We start from the raw sequence: 23159 nt of genomic DNA, 5'->3' as shown, positions 1-23159 counted from the left end.
TTGCCTGTCCTCTATCATGAAGTGTTTAATTTTTTTTGTTCTACAACCTTTACTCAAGTAGTTGGAATTACAAGCAGTTGCTTTGACAGCAGATCGTGTATAGTCTCAGCAGAAAGCCTTTTTTGTTCTTCTTTTATAAGAGCACTCACTGTAATTTGAGCAAACTTGGTGAAACCAGTGCTCACCCAGCACAGCCTCCCTTTTTCACTGTACAAAAGAATATTATCGGTGACCTTTATTTTGACCAGTGACTTACCGAACACCCACTCTAACTCCACTTCCTGTACATAGTTTAAAGCAGGGGTGGCCAAGTTCGGTCCTCGAGAGCCACATTCCTGACATTCTTAGTTGTCTCCCTGCTCCAACACACCTGAATCTAATGAAAGGCTCATTAAACATCTGCTAAAGACTCGTTAGCAGACATTTAATGAGCCTTTCATTGGATTCAGGTGTGTTGGAGCAGGGAGACAACTAAGAGTGTCAGGAATGTGGCTCTCGAAGACCGAACTTGGCCACCCCTGGTTTAAAGTCTTTAAACCGACACATTAAAAGTGAACGTGCACCTTCAGCTGACCTCCATCCTCATGTTGCTGCCATGGTTCCATTAGCTCCGATTATTGAATTCTGAAATTACTCTGTGCTTTTCTACACAGTAAGATGTCTGATGTCATGACCTCCAAGAAGTAAAATATATTCTTTGCTTGTGTGTTATTTGAATGTTTTTGTTCTGTAAGGTCACCGGCTGTTGATCATGGTGGAATGCCTTGCAACATGTTCTCTCTACATCTTCCAAATGGTGATAAGGAGACATGCTTTCAGGGTCTCTAACATGTACACACCTTGAGGACCAGTAGTTATGGAAATGTTCAAAAATAGAAACTGTTATTTTGATTGCAGACATGATGATGCAATATGTACATCATTTATATACAGATACATGAACACACAGGTACAGTGGGGTCCACAAGTCTGAGTGGAGTACCAGAACGCCTTTTGCTTAATCCTTTCCCCAAACTAGTATTATTTTGCATTGGTACATGCGATTTACTTTTCTGGATGTTTGCCATGTCTGTGTGTGTCTGTTATCCACAGATGGGTGGTGAAGGGGTACAAGTGAGGGGTTCTGGTGGATTTAAAACCTGCTCGGCAAAGCAATGCTTGATCTTCATGATTGTCATCCCGCTAAATGTAAAATGAACCATTTATCAGACTTTTTTAAAGCAGACATGAGTACATGGATCTGTACAAGAGTGGCACCTCTGTCAGGTGTGTGGAGTCAGTCCTGCAAACCACCACCTCCACAGTTACACTTTATTTTATTTTTTTAATACAGCTTTGTTGACGTGTTGGGTATAAATCTGAAAGTGGATACTTGTCTGTCAGCACATTTTAGCCATGATGGATTGGTAACTGGTCCAGGCTGCACCCTGCTACCTGTACAAAGCATGCTGGGAAAGGCTGTAGCACCCTCCCTGACCTCTAACGGGAAAAGTGGTGCAAGATGGATGAATCAAGACATGTCTGTTTTAGTCCCTGTTGCATTCAGTTAATCATGCAGACAAGTACTATTAGCAACACAAATTCCATATTTGGACATTGTCATTTATTTTAGCCATCTAAAACAGCATGTTGATGTTGCATGGCAGAAAGCGATGTTCTATTGATTAGTGTAACTTTAAAAATGAGTCAGATGGTTTGGCTGTAATGTTTATCCATCTGTGATGGATATTTTTCAGCCTAATGACTGCTTGCTTCACTGGCATTAACGGCTCTTTGTTGACAACTGCAGCAGCTTCCGATTGGACTTGCAACAATTTACATTAACTGATGACCTTTCATCTGCCAACTACATTAAATAACCAAACATCTGGTCATAAAACAATTGAGTAGACAAATGCTCAAGTATTTTGATTCCCAAAGGAGGGAGCCTTGATAAAAGTACTGCAGCGAATGCAGTTTGAGGGATTTGGATATAAATATGCTGAAGTTAATATTTAGGCTTTTGGACCCCACTGTCTATGCAGATATGGCTGTGTACTCACTGTGTGTATGTATATGTGCATGCGTCATGTATATTTTGTAAGTCATCTGTAGCTGTTTTTCTATATTTTAATTAAAGTACAAATGATTGTTGATAGTTTTTTGCTTTTTTTTTAACAGTGAAAGATAAAAGAAATGACTATAATTGTGCAGTTTAGTAATGTGCATATTGCAATTTAAATCAATTTATATTGTACTTCATTGCATTTAGTCATTATCTGCTCCTGTAATGGGAGGTTTTTTTTGAGCTGCTGTTAAAATGTTTGCCAAAAGAACATTTGACCAAAACAGAACCAAGATTTTTCTCCATTGAATGAGATTGGAAAGATTTTCCAGCACCTGTCCTCACTTTGGTGTTTAGTTTTGGACTAGTTTCTGAATCCTTTGAAAGCATATTGCAATGCTCCAAAGGATCAGCAGATGGAAACATGTCCATGCCGCTGATCCAGAAAGAGGGTGTGTGTGTTTAAGAAAAAAAAAAATAAATAAACTCAGCCCTGGGTGATCTGTCCTTCGTGGTGGGTGTTAGACAAAATTGTAGAGATTTACATCTCTCTGCAGTGCTGACATCTGCCTCACCTTCAGTATGCAGCAGCGTGATAATTGCACACTTAAACTGACTTAGAGTTTGTAAAACAGCATGAGACTCATTCTGTTTACATTTTGTTTTTGTTTAATGTTTATTTTATTTTTGGGCTAATTGGAGCATTTAACCTTTTAGTTGAGGGTGTTTAATCTGCCCTTGCTTCCTCACTGGAGTATTAGGATTAGATTAAGAAAAGGACACATGCGGCTCATGTGCTGAATAATGGGCAGTATTGTGGAACTTCAAAAGGCGGTATTCTGAGTTCTGTTGACAATGCGAAAATCTTTAACAACTAGTACTGGACAAAATTAAATCATTGAACAAGCATTTTAGAACTTGTAATGTGACGATGTGTGTTGACACAACTAAAAACAGCTGGGGATATGCAGTTGAGTCCAATAGTAGAGAAGCTTGAATCTTCGACTGGACTGGGTTGTTTGACGTGAGGATGTTTCGCTTCAAATCGCAGAACTTTCCTCAGCTAAAATTCTTGCTCTGGTAGTCTGACTTCTGTCTTGACTCTTGTAGATCTACAAGAGTCAAGACAGAAGTCAACAAGCAAAACCTTGGTTCCAAACCAACAAAATTAATGAGAACTTGTGGGTTGACATCATAAAACGCTGTTTCTGAAGCAAAACCAAGAAATGTGAATGAATTGTGGAATGTTGTTAAAGAATCTTGGAGTGGAATAACAGCTGAAAGGTGCCACAAGTTGGTTGACTCCATGCCTCACATATGTGAAGAAATCATGAAAAACTGTGGTTATACAACTAAATACTAGTGATTCACAGGATTGCTGAAAAAGCAGTTTGAACATAATAGTTTTGAGTTTGTAGTGTCAACAGCAGATGCTGCTACTATTGTGAACACCCCCTTTTCTACTTTTTTACTAATAGCCCAATTTCATAGCCTTAAGAGTGTGCATATCATGAATGCTTGGTCTTGTTGGATTTGTGAGACTCTACTGAATCTACTGGTACCTTGTTTCCCATGTAACAATAACAAATATATTCAAAACCTGGATTAATCTTTTTAGTCACATAGCACTACTATTATTCTGAACACTACTGTAAGCGCCTGAAAGACAGAGTGTGTACTGTGCGAACCCATCACACCCTCTCGCAGCAGGTGCCGGCCAAATTCCAGGTGACACATGAACACCGCTAACCGCTAACACTGCTCACATGGCACTTAGAAAATGTGTGGCCAGTCGCACTCTTGGCGCGACAACAGACTGCAGATGACCACTGTCATACTGCTGTGAAATTTGTGTAAGTTCCCCATGAGTGTGACTTTGCAAACACACACATTGACGTGGGTGTGTGCGTTCCACTCACTGGAGGCGTGGCTTCCAACAGAAGCAGCTGTGTCATTTGTCATTCTGGACATTCCAGCTACACAACACCTGCTCTGTTTGGACAGTCATGGACTAACGACTGTCCACTGTGAGGCACATGTGTCTGATTGCTGTATTTACATGGCCATAAATAAAAAATCGCCATGGTAGTGACAAGCTGCAGCAAGCGAGCGTGTGCACAGAGCGGACACTGACAGCTCCCCAGGTTGAAACAGACCCTCAGATCAGAACACGCAGCGGGCGATCTGACCATCACGTCACCCACATGAGCGCTGATCCACATAACGTGGTGTCTGTGCTGTGGCACACCGTCCACAAGGCACGTGTCAGGCAGAATGCGCGCAGCCGGCTGGACACACCTGACCAGTGGATGTGGACATGATCAGAGCACACTGCTTCTCATTCATGTCATTTCGTGATTGTTTGTCTGTGACCATGGGTCACCAGACGAACAGGCTGATCATATTTGTATTGCTCGCTTGATAAATGCGGTGTTTTATATGGTGTGGGATTTTAATATATATATAGAGATTTTTTTTTTTTTTGTAATACTTCCATGTCCTTCCTGATATGAGGCAGCTTCCCACAACTTTCAAAGAACAGTTCTGTAGCGCGGCAGTAAAGTCTCTCACTGGAAATGAGAGGTTTTGAAAGGCACAAGTTCACATCCTGGGTGGTGTGCTTTTTTTCTTTTTTTGTTTAAATATTATTCCACACCAGCGGCGCGATGTGGTCCCACAGGTACCGGCTGGTTTTTATTTTTTATTTATTCCACATAAGCGGCACGATGTGGTTCCACATGTACCAGCTGGTTTTTATTCCACATAAGCGGCGTCATGTGCTGCACCCAGCACTGTTCCTGCTTGACGGACACCGGCATATGCACGAACTCTCGCACAGGGTTCGTGCACGCCTGCGCGTTGGCGTGATGTTTCGTGCACTAATTGTGAACTGTTTTGCCATTTTCATCTAAACACTGTCCAAACGTCCCATTATGTGTGAAGGGGCCATAAATACAGTAAGTGCTCATGTGATTAAACAACAATAATTCCAAGAGGATTCATGGATTCTCTGGAAAGGCCTACAGTAGTACTGAAGACTTCCTGTTGTGGGCAGTATAGTGGGTTTGTGGTTAGCATGTCCCAGGGTGGGTTCCAACCTCATCCTTTTCTGTGTGGAGTTTGCATGTTCTTCCTGCGTTTGCCAGAGACGTGTAGGTGAGTTGACACAAAACTGACCTACAGTGTGAGTGAGTATGAAGGTGTCTGTATATGCTGGTGCTGTGACAGACTGGCAGCCTGACTCTGGAATAAGTGGGTAAAGACAATGATTGAACATTCAACTGTCAGGTCACTGTTTGAAGTTGAGGTCTCAAAACTATGCAGTCAAACTGGAAACACAAAGACTCCAGGCTTGGATCATTGTCTCCCTGCAAAAATGGCATGCAAAAAAGTGAACTCATGACTCTGTCGACATTTCTTGACTTCATAGACCAAGCTGCCATGTTTGTATGTAAGCATGTGCAGACACACTGGTGATGGCAGAGTCCAGGATGTTATTGAAAGCCAGGGTCTTTAATGACCTCAGTTGCTTCTTGAATGCTGCAACCAGAACATCCATTAAATATGCATTCAGCTGGCTCAGCAGCTATGGAACATATTTAATCTGGCACACGTTGTACATTTGGGTAAATATTTGAAATTTTAATTCTGGACACTACCATTGCTTTGCTGAATGAAGCAATCAAGGTGCTTGTTGATGGCTACTTTGAGACGTGGAGATCGTTTATCAGCCCAGATGGTTGCTGTCCAGGATCTGGCCCAGTTCTGTGGTTGGGAGATGCAGTGTTGTGAGGCATTCATGTACGCTCCAAGACCTGACCTGAATTATCTCCGGACCGTCTATCTGCTTAAATGAAGAAGGAACAGGTCACACCAGACCACCACACTAATTGTCAGGCAATTGAACAATTGTCCAATTACTTATTACTCAAACCACCACCCTCAGTGGTGGTGGTGGTTTGTAAGTAATGGAGACTGTCTCCAAAGTACACACAGGCTACTTTTAATCTGAATTACTATCAAATGAGATGAACAGTGTAGGAATATGACTTTACTGATAAGTCAACAGATACAATTTTAAATGTGCTTGTAGCATATCAGGGTAGAACAGGATGTCCTCAAAATAATTGTAGCAAGATGAAGTCCGGATTGAAAAGATGTTCTTGCTAGCTTGGTTAATGGGGAATTCCCCTTTGGCAGACCTGGTAGAGTTATGGTCTTTAGTGCGAGCAGTCCGGGGTTCGATCCCACCACTGTCCCGGCCACAAAGGTCCTACGGTCACAATTAGCGTTGTTGGCAGGATGTGGGTAGTCACAGAACATGCTTAAATGCACCTGTGACTTTGGGACAAAGTCAAAAATGGTGGGGAGATATGTAGCAATATGAAGTCCGGATTGAAAAGATGTTCCCGCTAGCTTGACTAACGGGGAATTCCCCTTTGGCTGACCTGGTAGAGTTCTGGTCTTTAGTGCGAGCAGTCCGGGGTTCGATCTCACTGCCGTCCCGGCCACAAAAGTCCTACGGTCACATAATGATCCAGACTACTGGGGGGATGTCACCCAGGCATCCATGAACATCCTGAAGCAGTTTGAAACTTCACAACAGATGGGGAGACTGTGAACATTAAAAAAGAGAAAAATGCCAGCCAGAGCTGTTCTGTGCATAAAGTCGAGGCCACAAGTCTCCATGTTAATTTTTTCCCCACTGCTGGTGATAACGTACTGTTGGGCCTGCTCAGCAAAAATGTAGAACACTGGTTGAGTGTGTTTGTCCATTCCAGCCAGCTTTTAAACAATAACTGAAAAACAAGAAATGCTGTCATCTTGTAAGTCCCCAAATTAAGAAGAAACAATAACGAGGGCACACCCTGAATGCGCCACGTCACTTGACAGAGCAACCCAAAGACATGCTGCCACCTAATGGATTGCTGATGGAGGTGCCTGCTTCACAAGCGTCAGCTGTTCAAAATTTTTGACTATTTATCCATCAATTTTCTGTCTAAATTTGCTATGGTTGAAATTCACATGAAGGTTATCTTCCTTCTGGACACTGTAAACGTTGTGTGCTTGTTGCTGTACCCAGCTTGCACCTGCAGGGAGCGTCTATATCAAAAGAATTTTTGTAATTTTATAAAAAAAAAAAAAATGGGGTGGAGGGATTAGGCAAACTCTACATTTTTCAGTTTGAAAGACTATGAAATGAGGAATCCAAAAAAAAAAAAAAAAAAAAATCCATGTTTTCTCAGGCTTGTTATGGCCGCCATCTTGGATTTCCAAAATTGTTTACCTTTGGAAACTAACTTCTAGTTATTTGTGGGTCACCTTTGTGATATGCAGTTAACAAATAACGGCACCATTCTCCATTTAAGGGTTCATAACTAACCTTTATTACAAATTACAAGAAGGCTTGAATACATTTTTTTAAATAATAGACAGTTACAAATATCTGGATCTGATTGGAAAAGACACATGGATCAAGTTCCTATATCCCACATGTCATTCACGTCTGCTACGTGCAATAAAAACTCAAAATGTTTGGAGACACTATTGCTATTCAGCTTCAGTAATTTATAATTAGTATCTCTGGATCCTTGCCCTTTAAAATGTTTTATTTAGTCACTTCAGTCATGATAAAGGGTTCACCAGAAGTCTACAAAGTAAAAAGTTAGTTTTAGAAGGTTTCCATTTTTAGAAATCCAACATAGCCAGCATAACAGCCTTTGGCAAACATGGAAACATTTCATTTACTTTCTAAAAATGTAAAGTTTTCCTAATCTCTAAAGAATTTTAATGAACCTATGAATCATTATATAAGGAACTTGACTATCACCATCTGAGTCTAATCATAAATTTTCTCCCACCTATTCCAATTAAGGGTCACGGAGGGGCTATCCCAGCAGTCATTGGATGAGGGGCAGGTCACACCCTGGACAGGACACCAATCTATCACAGGGCCACATATAGATAGACAAACACACTTATGGGCCTCATAAAGTTTCCAATTCACCTCATCTGCTTGTCTTTGGAAGTGGGAGGAAGCCAGAACACCCTGACGGAACCCATGCAGTCATGAGAAGAACATGCAAACTCCACACAGAAAGGAAAGTGGGAAACAATCCCAGGACCTTCTCGCTGTGAGACACACAATGCTAACCACTAATCCACCATGCCACCCACTGAGTCCAAACATATGCTTAGAAACATTCATGTTGATTTGGTGTTAAAATATTAAAACGTGTGAATGGGTCACACTGTTGTTGGATGACATATATAAAGGCTTGCATAGGTGGAGGGTCTGTTCGTGTTGCAGCACATATGTTGTTGCCAAATCATGCATTGATTTCTTGTTTTCTTCAGTGTAAGGAGCATGTGCTGCAGTTGGACACTGCCACACCCCTACAGGATAATAAAATTAATAGACATTCAGACCCGTGACTCAACCCAGAACACTTTAGAGGAGGCAGGAGTAGCTGGGATTCGATATCATGAACCTTTGGCTGGTTGACATCCTGCCATACATACGGTGTTATTGTCCGTCTGATCGTGTGTATTCAGAAAGCCATGCAAACACACCTTAAAGGTGTTGATGCTACAATGAATCCAAGTTTATTTGGCCATGCTCCTCTCTGGCAGGCATTTAGAACACGTATGCACACATATGTGTGTGAGAGCACTGTTAATTGAAATAACATTTCTTAATCAGGATCTTTGACTACTAAGGCGGATTCACACCGCCAAAGAGTATCTCCAGTCAAACACCTTTTGAAGGTGGAGGTGAGACTAATAAGAAAGATGGAGGGATAAAACAACAGACGACCAGATGGATGTGTGAACTGGGACTGAGGTGAAATATTAGTCCTCACCGAATGGCATAAATGAGCCAATCGATGCTCTCCAATGGAAACAAATGAGAGTGGGGAAGGAGGGAGAAGAAAGCTGAGTGGTGAAAGAATGGGCTTAAAAGATAAGATAAAACAATAAGATCATTAAGAAGCTTTGCAGATGTCTAGTTTGACTTTATGGTGGTCATCAAACATGTAGCTGGAGGGACCGAAAATCCATTAAGAAAAAAATGTGTGCACTTTCAGATTTAGTATTGTACCGGCGACAGTAAGGGTGATTTACTGCTGTTCTGTTTGACATTGTGCAAAGTAAACATTCTGTATATTTTGGATATGTTTCATATATTGACATCTGGAAATCTTTTAAACTATCAAAGCTAACTAGTCAACCGGTTCTTTGGATTTCCAAGGTGTTTAAAAATTGGGACTCTTTGTCAGAGGCGTGATGGTCACATTCCTTACTGACGGTGACGGAAACATTCCCAGTTGGCAGTTTCGCGTCAACTATCAGCTATCGGAGCTGCGTCAGTCACAGTCAGTCAGAGCTGCGTGTCGTCAGAGCGAGCTGCAAAAAGTTTGTAGCTGAGTTTTCAGAGGTGGTGTTTGTAGTTGCCATCTGCCACGCCGGTGTTTGCCAACCCGGACAGTGGGAATACCACCTCAACCGGCAACTTAGCCCCGCGACTGGACAGCAACAACGTCCGAGGCCCGCTCAACGTGGTGAATTCACTGAGGCCGCGCGCTGCGTCATTAAAGCCGCGTGTCACAAGTGCCGCTTCCCCGAGGCCTCGTGCAGCCACCGCGGATCCATCAGCGCGGAAACACCGAGGCCGCGCGGCACCAGCGCAGTGCAGATCCATCCCGGTGACAAACAACGCAGGCTGTTAACATCGGCGATCGACAAGCTGCTCATAAGCCGACCATGGGGCCTAAGAAGGTTCTGACAGCGGAGGAAGGTGACGATACTAAAAAATCTCTGGACTTTCTATCAGAGGAGATTTCTGTTGTGAAGCAGCAACAGAAATCAATCATGGATCTGGTGGAGGAGGTGAAGGCATTACGGCTCCAGAACGCCGAGAAAGACCGGCATCTGGTGCAGCTGGAAAATAGAGTGGCTGAATTGGAGCAGTACACCAGAATTAACGACGTCATCATCACAGGTCTTCACATCAAACCACGGTCCTACGCACGGGTGGTAACAGATGAGAGCGGAGGGGAGCCCAGTGAACAGGAGGTCAGCTCTGTGGAAAAACAGGTTGCTGATTTCCTCCTATCTAAAGGTATAGAAATGGATTTAAATAACATTGAAGCGTGCCACCCTCTGCCCCGGAGAAATGACGGTGATAAACGAACCGTCATCATGAGATTCATCAACAGAAAACACAAAACAGCACTGTTAAAACAAGGAAGAAAACTGAAAGGGACAAACGTATTCATCAATGAACATCTCACCAAACGGAATGCCGACATCGCCAGGAAAGCACGCTTCTTAAAGAAACAGGGAAAAATCCAGCACACATGGACTTCAAACTGTAAAATATTCATCAAACTGAACGGATCACCTGAACAAGCAAAAGTCATGGCAATAAGGAACATCGAGGAGCTGGACAAATATGAACAATAGGTATGAGGACTCAAACACATCACAGCACCATGATGCAGACTGGAGCAACCCACTCATCCACATCATCTACACCCGGAGACAAGAGAGACATAATGACAAAGGATAATGATCCGTTTATTTCTGCCCAGGAGCTCTGTCTTGATACATTTAATTATAATAACTCTGCTAACCACCCCTTCGAATCTGAAAATGATCCTGATACCTTTTTCAGTGAGAATATTGTGAGACAGTGCAAATATTTTACAGAAGAACAATTCAAAAATTATAAAATCAATGATGAAAATTTTTCAATTATACATTTCAACAGCAGAAGTCTTTCTCGTAATCTGTCCACTATTAATGATTGTTTGAAAACATCCAAAAAACGTTTTTCAGTTATTGCAATTTCAGAAACATGGTTAAATGAGGATAATAAAGATCTGGTATATCTTGATGGTTATGAATTGTTCCTGGTTAATAGGCAGACGAGAAGGGGCGGAGGCGTTGCATTGTTTGTAAGGTCAGATTATAACTGTAAACTCATTAACAACATGTCATTTACAGTGGACAACATCATGGAATGTGTTACCATAGAAATGACATCTATAAACTCCAAAAACATAGTTGTTAGTTGCATTTACAGAGCTCCTGGGACAAATATTGACACCTTTGAAGACATTATCTTAGGAATGTACAACAAAATCAACAGAAATAAGCATTTATTTGTCTGTGGAGATTTCAATATAGATTTTTTAAACCCTCACAATCATCCACAAATTACCTCATTTATAAACACCTTGTACTGTTTAGGGCTGTTTCCAACCATCATTCATCCTAGCAGAATAACTATGGACTCAACAACTCTCATTGACAATATTTTAACTAACGTTATATCCGGTAATCTTAGTGTGGGACTACTGGTCAGTGATATCAGTGATCACTTGCCAGTTTTCTCAGTCTTTGCATTGGAGGGTTGTTGTATGTATCGAAGCAATATCAAATTCATGAGTAGAAAAGTAACACCTGAAACAATTGATAATTTAAGGGAGGATTTATCAAGTCAGAATTGGTCAGATGTTTTTGTTGATGATGTTGACAGGTCATATGATGCTTTCATCTCCATTTTTTCCAGTTTGTATAATAAACACTGTCCATTTGTTGACAAAATATATAGAAATCAATATAGCAACAAACCATGGATAACTAAGGGGCTTCAGAGGGCATGTAAAAAGAAAAACGTACTATATAAACAATTCATAAAACTACGAACTAAGGAAGCTGAAAGTAAGTATAAAACATATAAGAATAAGTTAATCAATATCATGAGACTCAGTAAAAAAACATATTATAATGAGTTACTTGTCAAAAATAGAAATAACATCAAAAACACATGGAACATATTAAATGAAATAGTAAAAAAGAATAGAGTAACTAGAGATTATCCTTCATTTTTTCAGAGTAACAACTACATCACGATTGATAACGACGAGTCTATTGCTGAACACTTTAATGAATACTTTGTTAATGTGGGTAAAAATCTTGCCAGTAAAATTGACTCATCAACTAATAACTTCTGGGTAAATAATTCAACGTTTAACAAATCTGTTTCAATGTTCATTGGTGGTACTCATGAAAGGGAAATACTTGATCTGGTTCATGGTTCAAAAAGTAAGAAATCAACTGATTTTAATAATTTGGATATGGCTTTATTAAAAAAAGTTATTGATTGTATAGTAAAACCGTTCAATTATATTTGCAATATGTCACTAAGTACTGGTAAATTTCCTTCTCAAATGAAAATAGCCAAAGTAATTCCTCTGTTTAAAACTGGTGACAAACACACATTTTCTAATTATAGACCTATATCACTCCTGCCACAATTTTCCAAAATTTTGGAAAAAATATTTGCTAAAAGATTAAATGATTATTTACTGAAGCATAACATCATTTGTGAAGAACGATATGGATTCAGAAGGTCTCGAACTACATCACATGCTTTGATGGACTTTGTGGAAAGTATTGCAACTGCAATTGATAATAAACAATACACAATAGGTGTGTTTTTTGATTTACAGAAAGCGTTTGACACAATTAACCATGGAATACTATTAAGTAAACTGCTGAAATATGGAATCAGAGGTCTGGCATATGAATGGATAGCTAGTTATTTACAAGGCAGATTTCAGTATGTTCAATTCAATAATACAAATTCTGAACTCAGGGATGTCACATGTGGGGTGCCGCAGGGCTCAGTGCTGGGTCCTTTGTTGTTTATAATCTATATAAATGATATAAGTTGGGTGTCGAGTTCACTGAGATGTGTCCTTTTTGCGGATGATACAACTGTGTTCTGTAGTGGTGAAAATCTTGAACAGCTTCTGGACATAGTGGAGAAAGAACTGGAAAAATTTAAGGTTTGGTTTGACGCTAATAAGTTGTCACTCAACCTTGGGAAAACTAAATGTATTATATTTGGAAATAAACAGGCACCCAAATGTAAAAATTTAACTATAAACAATAAGGAAATTGAGTTAGTAACAGAGAATAAATTTTTAGGTGTTATAATTGATAATAAACTTAGCTGGAAACCACATATAAATTATGTGAAATCAAAATTGTCAAAAACTATAGCCATTTTGTATAAAGCCAAAGACCTACTGCCGCAAGAAGGGTTACTTACTTTATATCATTCTCTGATGGTACCATATATGACATATTGTGTTGAGTCATGGGGAAACACTTACAAATCAAATACCAATCCAATATTCCTTTTGCAAAAACGAGCCATACGAATCATCTGCAATAAACAATATCGTGAACCAACTCATTCTCTATTTGTGTCTTTAAATTTATTAAAATTCATTGATTTGGTTGATTACATTACAATTCAAACTTTATTTCGAGCGAAAAACCAAGCCTTACCGAGACATGTCCAGAGTCTGTTCCGATTGAGGGAATCCAGATATAGTTTAAGAGGTTGTGCAATTTTTATGAAACCACCAGTAAGAACAAATGTAAAGGGTTTTTGTGTGTCTGTGGTTGGGGTGAGGAAATGGAACAAATGTTCAACAGAGGTTAGAATGAGTAGTACCTTAGTGAGATTTAAGAAACTACTCAAAAAGAACATTATGTCTAAGTATCATAAAGAAGCAAATATAATTTGATTTATATGGAATGTTCAATTTATAAGTGGGACTTATTGTATATTTGAATGTGTGGGTATGTATATGCGTATGTAGATATATAGATATGGGTAGGTGTATATGTATATAAGTGACTGTGTATATGTATGTATATATTTATGTTTGTAAAGTATATACGTATGTATATAGGTATATGTGGCACAGCCCAAGCAGAGGGTCACCCCCAAGAGCCTGGTCTGCTTGAGGTTTCTTCCTTATAGGGAGTTTTTCCTCACCACAGTTGCCTAGTGCTTGCTCTGGGGGTTGGTAAGGTTAGTCCTTACTGGCGTAAAGTGCCTTGATTCGACTTTCTTATGATCTGGTACTATATAAATATAATTATAAGTGAATAGTATATTGATGTGTATGTCTGTGTGTCGACATGTAGTAGTGAATTTATATTTATGTAAATATGACTGATTAGAATTGTTGGACTTGTACTAGCAGGGGTGGGCGCTAATAAGCTTTGCTTCAGCCCACACCCTTTCGGACTCACTAGTTTTGTCTGTGTTTGTTTGTGGAATTGTTCATTTTTTTCTATTTGAATATTTTGTGTGCCGAATTAAAAAACTTTGTCACTTTGTCACTTTGTATGCTGAGGTGCTTTCAGTAGTCTGGCAGAACTACTTGAACTGGCTGCAGAGACACAGGTTATCATGTTGAGTTCTCAGTCTAACATGAACTATTACGTATCATACGATTCTAAAATACGAGGGCTGTCAATAAAGTATAGGTCCTTTTTATTTTTTTCAAAAACTATGGATTTCATTCATATGTTTTTACGTCAGACATGCTTGAACCCTCGTGCGCATGCGTGAGTTTTTCCACGCCTGTCGGTGACGTCATTCGCCTGTGAGCACTCCTTGTGGGAGGAGTCGTCCAGCCCCTCGTTGGAATTCCTTTGTCTGAGAAGTTGCTGAGAGACTGGCGCTTTGTTTAATCAAAATTTGTTCTAAACCTGTGAGGCACATCGAAGTGGACACGGTTCGAAAAATTAAGCTGGTTTTCGGTGAAAATTTTAACGGCTGATGAGAGATTTTGAGGTGATACTGTCGCTTTAAGGACTTCCCACGGTGTGAGATCAAGCATTTTATCCGGATATTCCACTGTTAAAGGAGATTTTTTTAATGAAAGACGTGCGGACGGGTCCGCTCATTGGGACGCAGCCGGCGCGGTGTGGCGGCACAGGAAAAACACCTCCGTGTTGATAACCATTTGTAAAATCCAGGCGGCTTTTGATGGCTTTCAGTGGAGTAAGTATATGAGAAATTGTTTAACAGCTGGACATGTTCCAACTTGTCCTTAAGGCTTCCAACGGAAGTGTTTTTCCTGTGGCGGAGCATCGCGGCGGCTGCGAGGCGACGCTGCAATCCGCCCGCACGTCTTTCATTAAAAAAATCTCCTTTAACAGTGGAATTGTTATGTGTCGACGCGGATTGAGGAGCGAACCTGCGTCAGACAGAACCCAGCGCATAAAATAACCAGGAAGCGGTTCCAACAACAAAAACAATTTATTTTTCACCTGTGCCTAAATAAAATGTACAAAACCAAAACCAACGTCCTTCTGGAGGAGTGACTGCTGGCACGCTCTCCAGCGCCCGCAAGGAGAGAAGTCCGGCGCTCCTGGACCCACTACCACCAGACAAACACCCCCCAGGTGGACACGACAAACTGACTCTCTTTAATGTGTGCTGACAGCATGTGTCCTCACCCTTCCCTGCTTCACGGCTCGATGTGTCAAACCCAGGCGCGGTCCTCAGCGTCTCACAAACGAACATCACAAGGTCGAGTTCCCGGCAGTTCTGCTTGAATCACACATGACTTAAATGCAGAACGCCATCCAATTATCTGCTTCAGCTGAAAGTCTTTAAGGTTGCATGTGAGCACCAGTCACAGGTGCCTCACATGATGCTGATGAGGGTGAGGATTCTTCAGCCAGCACCTTCTCCACAGACAAATCAGTTTCCATGCCACCTGAGGAGCAAAGAAAAGAAAAGAACACCAAAACATCCAGCCACACCCCCCAACACACAACAGGAATATCCGGATAAAATGCTGAAACCGACTTCTTCTGAAACTTCTCTGTTCTCTCACGACGTCCTGGATCAATAGAGCCTGAAATGTGGAGGTTTTCAGCTTGAAACAGGCTGACGACGGCGCCTGGGACCGCTGCACGACGTCTCGCTCCGTGGGAAGTCCTTAAAGCGACAGAATCACCTCAAAATCTCTCATCAGCCGTTAAAATTTTCACCAAAAACCAGCTTAATTTTTCGAACCATGTCCACTTCGATGTGTCTCACAGGTTTAGAAAAAATTTTGATCAAACAAAGCGCCAGTCTCTCAGCAACTTCTCAGACAAAGGAATTCCGACGAAGGGCTGGACGACTCCTCCCACAAGGAGTGCTCACAGGCGAATGACGTCACCGACAGGCGTGGAAAAACTCACGCATGCGCACGAGGGTTCAAGCATGTCTGACGTAAAAACATGTGAATGAAATCCATATAGTTTTTGAAAAAAATAAAAAAGGACCTATACTTTATTGACAGACCTCGTATGTGTCATATGTCTGATTGCGTGAAAGTTGTTCTGAATTTTCCTTTACCTATAAAGATCCTTCATAGAGCTTTAAGTGTACACCAGCACCTGCCCATAGACACGTGCGTGTCAAACTCTTTCATGTCTACCGCCCGCAAAATACTACCGACTAAGGGCAGGTGGAAGTTATATAATATTCCCTATTTGCCAGTGGTAAAACTCAAGAAGTCATTTGTTTATATTAGTTTAGTAAAAGACTACAACACGGTCACCTTAACCCTAAGCTCTCTCTGACCTAAAATGTTGTGCCCCTGAGTTGTTTTCAGCTCTTGACACTATATGAAGAGTTTATTACATATGTGCTCCTTGTGGTACATTATCCACATTGTCAAGTGTTCCAAGTAAGTTGTAAAGGACAGCTCCCGAGTACCTCTCCTGATGCCAAGGGCTACATCGACATGTCATATTTGATATCTTCAACCGTGACGGTTGCAAGTTGGGTTTCCATTACAGATTTGCAGAAAGTTAAGCGAAATATTCAGAAGGTCAACAAAACACAAAATGATAGCATTTCCATTAAATGATGGAATGTGACTGCTGTTTTTTGGGGTTTTTTTAATTCAGTATTCCTGTCACTTTTTCTCTTATCAGGTTTAACAAGCTGTCTATCTTTCTCTCCACACATACCACGCTGTGAATATTAGAATGTCATTTGACTCTTTAAGTCATGTGACCTGTAATAGAAAAAGTGTTTCCATTGCAGTTTTCAAGGCCTTTTCAAATTGACGCAAAGCTGATGTGAGCTTCAAACATCTTTTTTTTTTTTTCAATATTTTACAGTTGTTGTTGTTGTTGTTGTTTTTTTTTTGTTAAATACACGTGCTTCCATTAAGTGTATTTTAATTTTGCTACTATAAATTGTGAAATTTGGAGGGTAATGGAAACCCATCTACCGTTAGCTGTAATCAAAGTTTATTTTAACACAGCAGTTTTTCTTGTTTGTTTTGCTCTCATCATGTCATTTTACTTTGTTCAATATTGTAGCCCATTCGATCAGTAGCATGATGCTCCCACACCTATTTAACAAACACATTACCCTTTTTATAAGGAATATATTCATACATGATTGTATGTGAGTATAAACCAGGTAGTTTACGATTTCAGAACAGCAATATGTCAGATGCACTTATTTAAACTCTATATTTCAATTTAATTTATTTTCAATTCATTTCATTTATATAGCACTAAATCACAACAAAGCTACCTCAAGGCGCCTCACACAAGTAAGGTCTAACCTTACCAACCCCTACAGCAAGCACACAGTTGACAGTGGTAAGGAAAAACTCCCTCTGATGATTTGAGGAAGAAACCTCAAGCAGACCAGACTCAGAGGAGTGACCCTCTGCTTGGGCCATGCTACAGACACACTTGACAATACAAATATAGAGGAAATTTTGGGAGTTCATGCTGATGTCCAGGATGGGGGCTTGTAGAAGAAGCCACTCACTCCCACTTATGGATGGAGCCTATAAGCTTACTATTAACCTAAAACATTAAATTATTTTCCTTTGTGCACAATGACCACTTCAAAAATATTTGCAAAGTACCAGAACACAGTTACAATCATATAATCCACCTGCCTTTGCAATCAGGAGTGATGATGGCTTCCACATGTGAACATCATCTGTACAGTTTAACAGTCATTTGTCATAAGGTTTGAGACCTTGACTGCAATGCTGCTACAAATAATCATGTATAAACAGGGCGCTTGGCAACATCACACACTCGTGATGAGACAAACAGGCCGCCGGCTTTTTCACTCTGATTCCTTTCTACCATGACTGCTAATCAACACTTCATTAAAACAGGGAAACTCCTACATGCTGCTACAAACTGAAGAGGTGTGGGTCCCTGAAATCCCGGCCCACAGTTTGTGTGTGTTAAGGGCTTTGACAAATGGCAGTTTGGAAACAGAGTCAGTGACTGAGCACAAGCAGCATATCAATTCACACACATATGGAAGCAAAGCTGAGAACACTGTTGTAGAAACTGAATAGGCCAAGAGGTTGTTCCAGAAGATATGGATCAGGACAACGGGGCTTAGTTTACCTTGACGGACGGTAAATACAAAGATGCTCTCCACATGAATATCAGCTACATACTAAGTATTACAAACTGGCATGAAGATGTTGGTTATTGTTCTCAACCCTATCATGGGCTTGGATAGCACCAACAGAATCACCTAGAATGGTTGGAAGGGTGACTTGCTGTTTAAAAAAAAAAAAGGCTGGGGCCAAGACGAGCTGATCCATCAGGACACAAGTAAACATCAGTGACCCAAAGGTAAGAATTCAACTGAAAGCGTTGTAAAGTAATCCATCAAGAGTTGGAAAGAAGAGGAAAAACATATTGGATCTGAATGTTAAAGTGAGATGGAAAATGTGCAGAAATCCTGTCACCATTAGTCTGCTGCTCAGTGCTCAGCAAGAAAGCTGAGTGATTGTGAGACACACACACGCACACACACACACACACACACACACACACACACACACACACACACACACACACACACACACACACACACACACACACACACACACACACACACACACACACACACACACACACACACACACACACACACACACACACACACAGAGAGAGAGAGAGAGAGAGAGACAGAGACCATCATTTAAAGCACTTGGTACCACCCTGACAGTATGAAATTAAACAATACATTACAACACCCTCTCTACTTTTAAGATTAGGCTTAAAACTTTCCTTTTTGCTAAAGCTTATAGTTAGGGCTGGATCAGGTGACCCTGAACCATCCCTTAGTTATGCTGCTATAGACGTAGACTGCTGGGGGGTTCCCATGATGCACTGTTTCTTTCTCTTTTTGCTCTGTATGCACCACTCTGCATTTAATCATTAGTGATTGATCTCTGCTCCCCTCCACAGCATGTCTTTTTCTGGTTCTCTCCCTCAGCCCCAACCAGTCCCAGCAGAAGACTGCCCCTCCCTGAGCCTGGTTCTGCTGGAGGTTTCTTCCTGTTAAAAGGGAGTTTTTCCTTCCCACTGTAGCCAAGTGCTTGCTCACAGGGGGTCGTTTTGACCGTTGGGGTTTTACATAATTATTGTATGGCCTTGCCTTACAATATAAAGCGCCTTGGGGCAACTGTTTGTTGTGATTTGGCGCTATATAAAAAAATTGATTGATTGATTGATTGATTGAAATAGCACAGTGACACAGTCAGTTCACAATTATTCAACTGGTACACACTGCAAATGTGCTTATTAAAAAAAGTAATGTGAAATTAGTGAATTCTTGCTGCATGTTATTCAGACATTTTGCCTATTTTACTTTGTACAACATCACAGCTCTCAACAACTATGCTGTTTAGAGCCGTTTACTGTGATGACTTTCAATGTCACATTGAAAGTCATCGGAAATACAACCAAGGCATCACCAGAGAGCCACCATAGCATCTACTGATTTGCAGGAAACTGTTATACAAATAATGAATGTTTATGATTTCAATGGTACGAATATTTCACGAGGTGAAAGCTGGAACATACCATTCAACGAGGACGTGCACACATGTCCATGTGTGATCACATGTGCGTGCGTGCAAGAGGACGTGCACACGCAAGCGTGCACGTGAGAGTGCAATGGTACCAAACGTATGGAGCCAAATTTGCACTCTAAATGGAACCAAGCCGCACTCTGAATGCAATGCAACACAAATGGGATGAATTAATCCATGTCATGTCACATACAAAGCACCAATCAAATGACAAGGATCCACTCAGCCGTTATATAAAATCGATGGACAAACCCCACATTTAGCTAACCTGACATGAACTCAGCCAACCAGTCGCACCTGCCACTGACTTTAAGGTCTAAAAGTCACGTGCTTGTGACATTGCTATTCATAGATCATGTTCAGAAGTGAGAAGTTGCCTGGTGACAAAATGGATCTGTACTGACAGAGTGGGTGTGTATACACAAAATCAGTTGGCTAAAGAGACATAAACCTGGAATTTTATTGTGACATTTGTGTTACCACGTGTGCATATTGAATGCATTAACATAATTTATGTGTGAAGGGCATCTGCTGACTACAGTGCATGGCTTTGCACCTACAGGCAGGTCCAAATTTGTACTTTGCCCCTGTGTACCAACACAGCGGGGTTGAAATAAAAAAAAAGAATAAAAATATGCTTGTATTGTAGTCTTTTAACTTTTAATTTATAGAGTCCATCTATCTATTGATCCGTTGAACGATCGTAAGGTCCATGAGTAATAAAGTCTTCTTGTAGTCATAAGGTGTTCTTAGTGTAGACTTTCAGCTTTACTTCAAGGGGTTAAACAAAAACATCACATTAACCATTTATGAATTATAATCATCTTTAGTCACAATCCCTTCAATTTTAGAGCCTCATAAGTAATTGGACAAACAAATTAGGATTATTGTTTATACAAACCATCTTGTATTAACATTGTATTGAACCTTGGCTCTCAGTCCATCAATTCACTCATCAGTCAGAAATCTGATCTGAGTGTTATATTTCACCAGGTTCCAAATTTAGATATGTGTGTTAGTCGTAAACTGGTTTCTTCCATTTACAGAAAATTGGCCGCCTTAGAAAAATCATGTCTCAAGGTGAGCTGGAAATGATCATTGTTGCTTTCATTTTGTCACATTTTTATTGCTGTAGTTCACTGTTTTTAGCCTCAGTAAGTCTTCTCCAGAGTGCTTACAAACAGTCCTGAATGGCTGCAACGCTTCTTACGAAGTCCTCCAATAGGTCTCTTGTAACACCCATTCTTTCTTCTTTGCACTGGCTACTCATACAGTTCAGACTTAAGTTTCAAATCTTGGTGATCACTCTGGATGGACAAATGCCACTCTGCATCAGTTAACTTCTGCACATTACATAACAAGCAAGCCTCTGAGGTCCTCAGACCAGAACCTGTTAGTGATGCCTCGGTCAAGGTAGAAGGCCAAAGGAGACTGCTTTTGAGGTTGTGGCTCCCAAAATGTGGAATGCACTGCCTCTACATGTGAGATCTGTGGACTCTGTTGAAACCTTTTAAAAATAAGCTCAAGACCTATTCATACAGACGTGCTTTTATCCAGTTTTATGTCACTGTTGTTTTAATTTCTGTATTTCTATTTTATTTTATTATCGTTATAAAGCGTTTTGTGATTTTATCTTGGAAGGTGTTATATAAACAAACTTTACTTACTTGTTAAAATTCTTCTCTGATCCATTCCAGCTTAAAGCTGAAGCTGACTGCATACTACCTTGTCTTTTATTTTAGAGATTTTTTTATTTATTTGTTTTTTGCCTATTTGAATTTATGTTGGAGTCACAGTGACAAATCTGCTATACATCGCTTTTCGGTAACAATCTCCCCATAATCATTAAGTCACACATTCCTTGTTAACTTATATATATATATATATATATATATATATATATATATATATATATATATATATATATATATATATATATATATATATATATATATATATATATATATATATATATATATATATATATATATATATATATATATATATATATAAGTCTGAAATTTTCATCTTAGGTGCACAGGTCCACTGTGAGACACATAATCTAAAAAAAAAAAAAAAAATCCGGAAATCACAATGTATGATTTTTTTTAATAATTTATTTGTATGTTACTGCTGCAAATAAGTATTTGAACACCTGTGAAAATCAATGTTAATATTTGGTACAGTTGCCTTTGTTTGCAATTACAGAGGTCAAACGTTTCCTGTAGTTTTTCACCAGGTTTGCACACACTGCAGCAGGGATTTTGGTCCACTCCTCCATACAGATCTTCTCCAAATCTTTCAGGTTTGGAGTTTTAGCTCCCTCCAAAGATTTTCTATTGAGTTCAGGTCTGGAGACTGGCCAGGCCACTCCAGAACCTTGAAATGCTTCTTATGGAGCCCCTCCTTAGTTCCCCTGGCTGTGTGTTTGGGGTCATTGTCATGCTGGAAGACCCAGCCATGACCCATCTTCAATGCTCTTTGACAGGGTTTTCTATATATCAGCAATATGATTATCAAATATTAATGTCTTTACTTTGATGTACTGTCTTTGATCTTGTCTTTGATTCTGTTCTCTATTTTCATAAATACATATGCATGTGTGAGTGTTCATGTACCATTACTCTTTTAATTAATCACTTATTGTTAAAGCAATCATATACACTGAACTGTTCAAATCAATCAAATCAATTTTATTTATATAGCGCCAAATCACAACAACAGTTGCCCCAAGGCGCTTTATATTGCAAGGCAAAAGCCATACAATAATTACAGAAAAACCCCAACAGTCAAAAGACCCCCTGTGAGCAAGCACTTGGCGACAGTGGGAAGGAAAAACTCCCTTTTAACAGGAAGAAACCTCCAGCAGAACCAGGCTCAGGGAGGGGCAGTCTTCTGCTGGGACTGGTTGGGGCTGAGGGGAGAGAATCAGGAAAAAGACATGCTGTGGAAGAGAGCAGAGATCAATCACTAATGATTAAATGCAGAGTGGTGCATACAGAGCAAAAAGAGAAAGAAACACTCAGTGCATCATGGGAAGCCCCCAGCAGTCTACGTCTATAGCAGCATAACTAAGGGATGGTTCAGGGTCACCTGATCCAGCCCTAACTATAAGCTTTAGCAAAAAGGAAAGTTTTAAGCCTAATCTTAAAAGTAGAGAGGGTGTCTGTCTTCCTGATCCGAATTGGGAGCTAGTTCCAGGGGAGAGGAGCCTGAAAGCTGAAGGCTCTGCCTCCCATTCTACTCTTACAAACCCTAGGAACTACAAGTAAGCCTGCAGTCTGAGAGCGAAGAGCTCTATTGGGGTGATATGGTACTATGAGGTCCCTAAGATAAGATGGGACCTGATTATTCAAAACCTT

The 23159-nt window shown here is 40.3% G+C and overlaps 1 long non-coding RNA gene across 1 annotated transcript; it reads right to left on the bottom strand.

The window, feature by feature from the left end:
* Window positions 1-44: 44 nt before the first annotated feature.
* LOC117514338 lies at window positions 45-22274 on the bottom strand. Its single transcript, XR_004561862.1, has 3 exons — window positions 22263-22274; window positions 13854-13863; window positions 45-199 (listed from the first exon to the last, which is right to left on the bottom strand). It is a non-coding gene; the product is annotated as an uncharacterized LOC117514338 (long non-coding RNA).
* Between the last annotated feature and the right edge of the window lie 885 nt (window positions 22275-23159).

The sequence above is a fragment of the Thalassophryne amazonica genome, chromosome 7 (genome assembly GCF_902500255.1).
Source record: "Thalassophryne amazonica chromosome 7, fThaAma1.1, whole genome shotgun sequence".
In the NCBI taxonomy this organism is placed as follows: Eukaryota; Metazoa; Chordata; class Actinopteri; order Batrachoidiformes; family Batrachoididae; genus Thalassophryne; species Thalassophryne amazonica.
The sequence above is the reverse complement of the archived record's forward strand: the minus strand, read 5'-3'. Positions and strand labels throughout refer to the sequence as shown.